This window comes from Lepisma saccharinum, chromosome 27 (genome assembly GCF_977018435.1).
Source record: "Lepisma saccharinum chromosome 27, izLepSacc3.1, whole genome shotgun sequence".
NCBI lineage: Eukaryota > Metazoa > Arthropoda > Insecta > Zygentoma > Lepismatidae > Lepisma > Lepisma saccharinum.
The window spans coordinates 20,334,850-20,344,581 of record NC_139255.1 but is presented as its reverse complement, the minus strand read 5'-3'; positions in this window follow the sequence as shown (position 1 = coordinate 20,344,581).

Here is a 9,732-nt window from a genome sequence, read left to right as displayed (position 1 = left end):
AAGGGAGCATCAGTAGATGGTGTATGATTTATCGGATGTTTGTGTCCTAGGGCGTTAAGTGTTTAGAACTAATTTTCATATATTTGGAAATAATTTACATATATTCAAAGTAATTTACATATTGTTCATCAATTAATATTTATACATACATAAAACTTATAAATATGCATATACGTAAATGTAAATTATCCTAATTATATGTAAATAAGTTCTAATTATATGTAATTTAATTCTAAATACATGAAAATTCGTTTTTGCCAAGGGTACAAATATTGCTGCTTCTAGCATGGCAGTTCAGTGTTGAAGCCTTTGACAGGAAGCAAATCTTTCGAATTACGCTTTGACTGCTACTACAATTGCGTTAGGTATGTTCATAAAGCTATAAACATTTGGTTTTCCACGTGTTATAAACATTTTTTTTAATCCTACAAATCCAATAGCATGTTAAAAAGTCCTTATACTTCCTTCCACACAAAAGAAGAAGTACAACCAAGTGCGTATATATACGTTACTTAAGGTGGGACTGTTCGCATCATCAGAGTATCAAAATCCAATCTGCCACCACACGGAAGGCAACAATTTTAAGAAACATTACGTCTATCTACGAACTTCTACCGCCCTTACATAAAATGAACCGAAAAGTATTTTTAAAGAGGTAGCTATTTCCGCCTCCATTTCAATAAGAATTGCAATTCTGGAATTAGTATTTTCTTCCTGGCTTCAAGAAAGAAAATGACATGAAAGGGGTTGATTTTAATATTCCTATGTACAGTCGGCGGCAATAAAAATTGGACACCTTGATATACGCGCTTGCCTGCAAGGATTTGTGTATGTTGCCTAACTCTACGGGGCTGGTAGAAGTTTCCATTGAAAATTTTCTATTAAGATACACGTATTGGTGTAGAGTTAGGCAACACACACAACTCCTTGCAGGGAAACGAGTATTTCAGGATCTAGGTGTCCCATTTTTTATTTCCGGTGACTATACAATTTACAGAACATGGCCAGTTAGTTGAGTGTCTCCCGTTGAATTTCGATGCCATGATTCAATACGCAATATTTAAATTTAATAGTTACTTAATGATTAAATTTAATATTTAGTATTGAAAACATTATCTTTTGTTGCAGTTGAAACTGACAGAGTAGCTAAGATTACAAACAATTTGTGTATACATGTATTTGGGAAAATAAGCTGCTTACATTTTTCTACTGGCTCCAATGCAGTCCCTGGACCTACAGTTTACCACTTCTTTGCCACGTTGGTAATTCAGATTTGAAAGTGTAAAAATTATAAACCACGCCATCAAATATGTTTACCCTTTGTTCCATTGAATAATACGTTTTGTTGCAGTTTTGCATACTGAGTGTGTGGCAGTTCTAGATTTTTAAAGTAGTAGTTTCCCTCCTTGTGAATAAATATCATTGAGATTTTCTGTACTTTTCTCAGTTGATTTAATATCACAATTAGAATACTGGCATGTTCGTAGCACTGAAAAAAGTCATAGTTCACCTTACTAATGTCACATGAAAACACTTGCTTTATAACAAGTAGAGATAGCACAAACTCCCCATAGGTTACACAGTGAAGAAAGTGGTCGGCGATATGTTTCTCCTGTACTGGTAATTTGTGAAGTTTCTTTAATTAGTGAATACAATTCCACTAATCGAGCTTCTGACTGATACTTTTCTGTCCATCCTATGTCACATAACTTTAGGGTATCTCACTCATATCCTGGCTTTCATGCACTGTGTTTCTTGAAACAAAAATTTTCTGAAAAGACTGATAACTGATTTAACAGTCCCAATGCAGATTCTCGTAACAAAAAGTCCACATGAATGTGCAACAGATAGATTTAAAGTGTATACTGCACAATGCACAAAAATAGTTTTGACTATATCTCTGAAATCATTGATCTTACCTCTTAATTCCACCACTCATTACAGCAGCACCATCGTATCTTTGACAAACTTTTTTTCTAAATCCACACTCACCGCAGAGAGAATAGAGGTAATAGCTAAAGCTAAAACAGATGCAGCCATATCTTCAATGGGAACAAATTGAAGAGAAAATTTCTCCTATGGAACCACCCTTTGGAAAATGACAACAAGTCAGGAAATTTCTATTTGTCAGGAAATTGAAACATAAGGAATGAAATCGCAGGTATTTCCCATCCAGGGTGTCTTGAAGTATTTTTTTTCCCGTCCTTATTCCTCCGTCCTGCACGTCTCTAATTTTGAATAATGAATATGATTGTGAATATTTTTTTATGAGTAGGGGATAAAACAAATAATCTGGATAAATTTACTGAACCAATGGGTGCGAGTTCTGCACCCGTTGCATCCCCCCTTCCTTAAGAATTCCTCACAAAGAATACATAGGATTCTGAACATTCTAATTCATCATAATTTTCAAACATTTTGTCTAGCTTAATAATCAACATGAAATGACGCTTCAACTTACAACATGGGGAGAAGTTTATACTCTCTTATAATACGTTTTTTCCCCTTTAATAGCAGTGCCTTTTTCGACGATATTGAAATAAATGCACAGCTGGTGCGAAATTGTTACTCCTACTCTTAAGTCCACTTAATGCTCAGTGAGGGTGATTGTGACTTGACCTATAGTTTATACTAGGATCCGAAACACTAGTCAATGCACCTCAACCAGGTATCACACCAAATGACTACAACTGGGAAGCAGTAGTAATTAGAGCTATACATTGTGGAATTATCAATTGTCCAATTACCTTTATCGCAAAATAAATAAGAGTATTAAACCCAAAATAAAGGAAATTGATATATTAATTTACCTTAACTTACCATATGGCGCTACAGCTCCTCTTGGGCTCTGGCCTCCTCAAATAAGCGCCTCCATCTGTCCCTGTCCTCTGCAATCTCCCACTATATTTTCATCTTCAAGTGATGCAGATATCCAGGACATCACCCATAAATCTCGCCATTGGTCTTCCTCTTCTTCTTGTCTTTGTATTGAAACCCTCTCGTCAATCAATAGAAAGGAGTTTTTACGATGTAGCCAAAGGCTGAATAGATTTTATCAAAACGCGCAAACAAGTCAAACACGCAAAGGCAAAGAACAGTACAAATCGGAACCCATTAAAATGCAATACATAGGTACAATGTTCTACAAATATAACATTTGGTAATATATCATAAAATTAGATTAGTCATAATTCTAAACGTTTGACATTATATGTTTTCGTTTATGAATTACCATATTGTCAGCATTTTATCAGAACGATATACTTCTCTCAAACTGTATGGAAGCATGATTGTGACATACGAGTAGATGATTTTAATAATTGATGCTACGGCCTTCGTGGCTACAATATACGGCGGCACACGAACAAAATACTGTTAATATGGGGCAGATGTTGCAATCACCTTCATTTGGTTGCAAACCAGTTGCTGCGAAAACTCTAAAATCCGGCAGGTCTCTAACTTACACTTTAACATAAGAGAGAAAACTTCAAGGCCTACAACTGTTAAAGCACAGCATTTGCTAGCATTAGCTTTTTAGGAACAAGTGCAGCAATTTGAGACAGATGATTTTTCATTTCAGAGACGAAGATCTTTCTGAGGTCCAATGTTCCTCCACCGGATATCGAGCCCAGAATAACTTAATTGCAAGGCGACAACGTCCCCATTCCCTTTCTATTCTTTTGCCCATCATTCCCACATATGGCAGGAAACCTGTAACTGCTCATCTCTTGTGATCACATTCCACTTTAGGTGTTTTGTTTCTAGGGCTGAGCCGATACAATTTTGAATCGATACCCTTACTGATAGCGATACCACAGGCCTGCGAAATTGAAGTTGTTGAAAAATACAAGAGACGTGTACGCTGAGTATTATGTTATTGGGTGTGCTGATTTCGAAAATGACCTCCATTTTTTTCCATCACGTCAGGATTTTTTGTACAATCGATATCGATATTTTTGCTAAAATCCTATGTAAAAAGGAATTTTCGCGAACAATTTTGCATGCACTATCTGGCAACAGTGGTTTTGATCCATTTAAATCTATGTAAAATTGATGCTTGGTGATGCAAATTGATTTATTAGCAATTGATTTTATTTTGTATAGGTTTAAATGGAAGAAAACCACTGTTGCAAGATCGCACGAGCCACCTCTGGTCGAGAGAAAAACACAAAGTTCTCTTGCGTTTACACTTTTAACATCCCATTATGGTGAAGTTTCTAGAAAAAAAGCACCAACGTATTATGTTCATTTGTGTTTATTAAGGAACGTACCACGACGATTGACCACGAGGAGCAATGTATGTGTACATGAACGTTTGACACAAATTGTAAACTGAACAAACAACAAAACCAAACACAAACAAAGTTTATATTTACGTACGTACCCTTTTGCCTTTGAAACTTCTTTTTGACGTTCTTCTTTTATGTGCAATCTCAGGCCTCTCTCGTGTTAACATCCAATAGTAGTCGGCGAGGATGTTTTTGTTTCGTTGTCCGTGATATTTGCACTCCATATCTTTAATATCTTGGTGGAACCTTTCACCCTGTTCTTCGCTGACTGCTCCTAAATTTTCGGGGAAATAGTCCACATGTGAGTGAAGGAAATGTAGTTTGACACTCATGGAGCAACCCAACGCTTGAAATTTGTCCAGCATATTCATAACAATTGCTTTATAGTCAGGATCCTTGTAATTTCCCAGAAATTTACTGACCACATCTTTCAAGGCAACCCAAGCTTCTTTCTCCGTTGTTGTCATGCTAGTCTCAAAGTCTTTATCCTTCATGAGCTTGCGGATATCTGGACCAACAAAGATTCCCTCTGTCAACTTGGTTGCAGATAAACCTGGAAACTTTTTGCACAGGTATTTGAAACAATCGCCATCTTTTGGAATAGCCTTGACAAATTGCTTCATTACACCTAATTTGATATGCAACGGGGGTAACAATACTTTTTTGGGTCAACTAAGCTGTTCCGAATCACATTCTTGGTGCCTGGTTCAAGATTTTGTCTTTTAGCCATTCTTTCTTGACCCAATGTTGAGTCTTTGCACGGCTGTCCCACTCACAAATGAAACATGGGAACTTTGTATATTCGTCTTGTTGACCAAGAAGCATGGAGATAACTTTCAAATCACCGCAAATGGTCCAACCGTGGTCGGCATATTTTATTTTGTTGAGGACGAGAGCCAGGTTTTCATAGCGTTCTTGTAAATGTACCGAGTGTGAAACTGGTACAGATGCATACTGGCTTCCGTGATGAAGAAGGACAGCTTTCAGGCTCCTTGTCGATGAATCTATAAACAGCCTCCATTCATCTTTATCGTAGGTGATATTAAATTTGCTCATCAATCCGGGAACATCAGAACAATAGACCAGGTTCTCCGCTTTCTCAAAGTACTGAACAAAGTCATTTTCTCGATTCCTGTACCAATAAAACGTGGTTCCTTTGGCCAATAAATGTTTTTCTTTCAATCCGGAGCTCAACAATTCAGCTACCTCTTTCGAAAGGCCCAAATCTCTAGTCAGATCATTAAGTTCAACCTGAGAGAAGGGCTGAGGTGAATCGTCTCCAGAGGGCTTATATTCGGTATCGGAGCCTTGACCGTCTGGATGTTCCGAGTCTGGAGACTCTGAAGAAATGACTGGTAATTCAGTTGGAGGCAAAGGCACTAGCACATCAGGTACATGAGGAACGGGGCGTATGACCGATATAATGTTCTCAGGATAAGAGATTAGCTTGTGATTTTTTCGGTTATACCCACGGACATGGCATGCACAAAAGTAACAATCATCACAGTGGTTTCTCGGCTCCCTCCATGTCATAGGAATTCCAAAGCGTAAAGCAGTGTTCTTTCCGTTGAACCATAAGCGTAGATCATTGAGACACTGCACACACACTTTATGAGGAGCCCACGATTTGTTCTGGTCTCAGAGTTTCATGCCAAAATACGCAAGATAAAGTTTTCTTACATAGTTTGTAATGGTCAGGCAGGGAGGAAAGCTATTCCACTCCGAAACAACATATTTATGGTAAATGTTCATACAAATCCACGTACAATTAAATTTTTCAAGAAAACGTGACGTGATAGACAGTTTTCTTTAATTTTTTTTAACTCAGCACGACAAAATACATAAAGTTCACCTATCACTCCCCTTGTATTTTTTTCATCACAGGCCTGTGTACTCTTTAGGATTCCCACCCGATGCTTTTAAATTGTGGCAACTAACTTTTTTCAAAATACTAAATAAACTTCAATTTTTAAGTATCAAATTACAAGATTTTGTTTGAAAATATTCACTAATTTCATCAAAATATTAAGATACCTTTTCTGCAATGAAAAAATAATGTTTTTTGTATGCAATATTGCTTCAAAGTACCTTTCTTCTATCGTTAGCACTTTCAAAGAAGAGTGGCATTTCGCCCAAGTTGATGGGACAACAGATTATTTGTGTAATGAACTTGGAAATATTTTGGTAATATTATAATTAGTTTCTAAATGTGCTTTATATTATGTCTCGTTAGTAGAAGCTTGCAGTTGTGTAAACATTACACATTTTTCGTGGCGCAATTTTCACCGAGATTTCTCTAGATGACATGCATTTGCTTGATATGGCAGGTTGAAGGGAATAACACACAATTTCCTCCAACAAGACTAGTAGATGTATTATTCATATTATGGCAATTGATCTGTTAACAGTTTGAGAATAGCATACTGCCATCACAAATATACACGAAATTTTGTTCACTGTACATACTTTAACTTATTGATTTTTATCCTTTAAGGAAATTTTCTGTGCTACAGTTATCCATAAATTTAACGTCATGCTGCTGTGAATAATGCAATTGTGCGTAGTAATGGAATGTTCCATTCCATCAATAACAAGCCCATGGAACAGAATTTAAACTCTCTCGCAACGAGTCATCCAAATCCTGGAACAGAACTTTCACACAGCTTACACAAGTGGCACAACAGTTCTTTAGAAGACGAAACACTTGACACTGTTAACCTTGTGCTGCAGAGTTATGAGAGACCAATAACTGCAATCTATATTGGTTTTATGAACACCATTAGAAGAAAATGGAAATGCGTGTGATTTACAGGGAGAAACGAAATGACCAACTTGTTTCTTCTTATCAAGGCTCTCGCAGCACAAAAATATTACAAGATCTTCGCAAAGTACACTCTGGAAGATTGAATTAAGATATTTAATTGCTCTCACTGGAGAGGTTTCCTCAGATGAAACGTACAATCTGTTCGAGTATGCAGTGAAACAGCTTATAGTAAACATCGTAATTGCTGTACCATAACTTCAAGGTTCATCATAGTTAGAAATGGAAGTTGACAGAGGTAAAGTGTGAGTCTCGTTGTTTACCTACTATCCGTTCACAGAGTCAGTTTTCCAGAAGTGTGGACATTTGGAGGAACTACAATTTCCATCTTAAAAAAAATCTTTTTCCCAACAAATTAGAAATTATGCACAGATGTCCCGTAAAACTCAAAGAATACGTCTAACCATTATATCTCTCTGAGAGTAGACTGGTCAGTTTAGTCTTGAGTGTTTGAAAGCTTGGTGTCAACTGTTGCTGATACGATGAATTTTACTTTGGAGTTAGCTAATATGCGCGTAGATAATGCAACTCATTCCGATGGTATGTTATTGAGCAATATTCTGTATTACACTTTAACATAAGAGATAACAGAATAGTATTCTGGAAATAAGGCACATGCTGGTTGATGGTTATATCATATTTATAAGACCAATAACTTTTCTGTACGCAAGATATGACTATCTGGTCATACAGCCAAACAAGTATTCCTTGTTGGTTGTTCCAAACCCTAGATTATATCCCCAGTGGATACATCTGGTTTCTTTGGGTTTTTTTCAACCGCAGCTGTGGATCTGTAATTTAATTTTCTTCCTCTTTGAAATGGTCTTTGTAATTCGTCGGCAGGGTAGAATTCAGTTTGAATTTCTAATTATCTCAGGGTTTTCTATTCTCCTGTCAGTATCCTCACGTTTGCCCCTCCATAATTTCCAATTAGATGCACTTTTGTCTTATGTGTATTCTCTTATCTTATACTAAGTACACTTTATCTATCATCTCTCTACGGTTTCGTTACAGAACCCAAAATGTATCCACGCATCGAAAGCGTGGAAGACATTGTAAACATGAATTTATTCGTCGGAGGCAATATTGTTGGATATTCAAGTTCAGAGCAGTACCTAGGGGGCGGCAGGAGTCGGACCTGAACACCGAACGATCTCAATCAATAAAGTTGTAAAAGAGGATGTCATGGTGCCTCGTGAAATAATTTGCGCCCTAATAAATTAATATTGTTTTGAGTTTGCAACAATTGGATCTAACAATTTTCTTGATCGCTTCGCTCGCAATATGGTTCTCTTCTGTAATGGATTGTAAATTTCCAGAGAGAGAGAAGCAAGACCGACTATATACTTCAGACTTTCGAAGTCTGCTGTTTAACAGTTTTGTCTTAAATGCATGAACAATTGTTTTGAGGAAAAGGCACACACACACGTGAGAGAAAATTTATATTATTTTTGCTGATGGTTTGTTGCAAGGGGAATGAATTTATTATGTAATGTATTTAAATAACATTTATATGCATTGAATAAACATTGTATATGTGCACAAATTAGTGTTAACATGATGCATATGTATTTTATAATGTTACGTCGTTCCATGTTGCACATGTGTAAGACAAATGCACTACTTGAAAATTACACATGTCATACTGGTTTGGTTTGATTTGGTGTTTTAAGTTCACTTTGTGCACAGTAAGGCTAATCGGGACTGGACCTACAGTTTATAGTGGGATCGGAACAACTATGTGCCTCCATCGGGTATCGAACCCGGGACTCCTAGATTACAAGGCAACGATGCTACCACTGCGCCATTGACATGTCATTGACATTCGTGGTTGCGCCTCTGCATGTATCTTACATTCTCCTCAAGCCTTCTTAACATACTCTTGTCTTTCCAGAACAACACCTGCCATGCAATTTCATAAATCTCGTTTTCTTCTTTTCAGGGTATAGGTACAGCAGAATGTTGGCTCTTCCTTGTGTATTATTCTTACTTCTTCAAGGAGTTAATGGATTTTTCATTACCAACAAAGACAAAGAGATAATAAATTGGCAAGATGGTCAAAAGTGGTCAGCAGGTTCACCATTGGATGTCACTTTTTCCTTCATTTGAGCTTACAACTTGGCTCTCAGTTTTAGGCATATTACTCATTACTCTGATTCCAATGGTTTTGTATCAAAGTTTTCCTTAACAAAAGAAAAACCCAGAAGTTTGGTAGAAATATCATTTTTATTGATCTGCGTTCTCCTGGAATTGTCTGTAGATGAGCCAAGAGGAAATGCATTGAGAATTATATTATTTTTCTGGATATACATAAGTTTAATATACGATACTTTATACAGAAGTGTTTTGGTTAGTTTTATGACAATTCCCCAACACTACAAGAATTTAGATACATTACAAGAATTACATGAATCTATTGATCAAGTGAGTGGTTGTGCTCCACTTTTGAGCATATTACAGTCATCCACAAACCCTGATGTACAATCCACATCAAATATCTACCATCCATCCTACAACTTTTCAGAAATACTTGTAATACGAGACATTGTGGAGCAAAGAAATAGAGCAGAATTGTCGTCACCGCAGCATTTGGAATATGAAGGAAGGAGGCTCTATTATTGT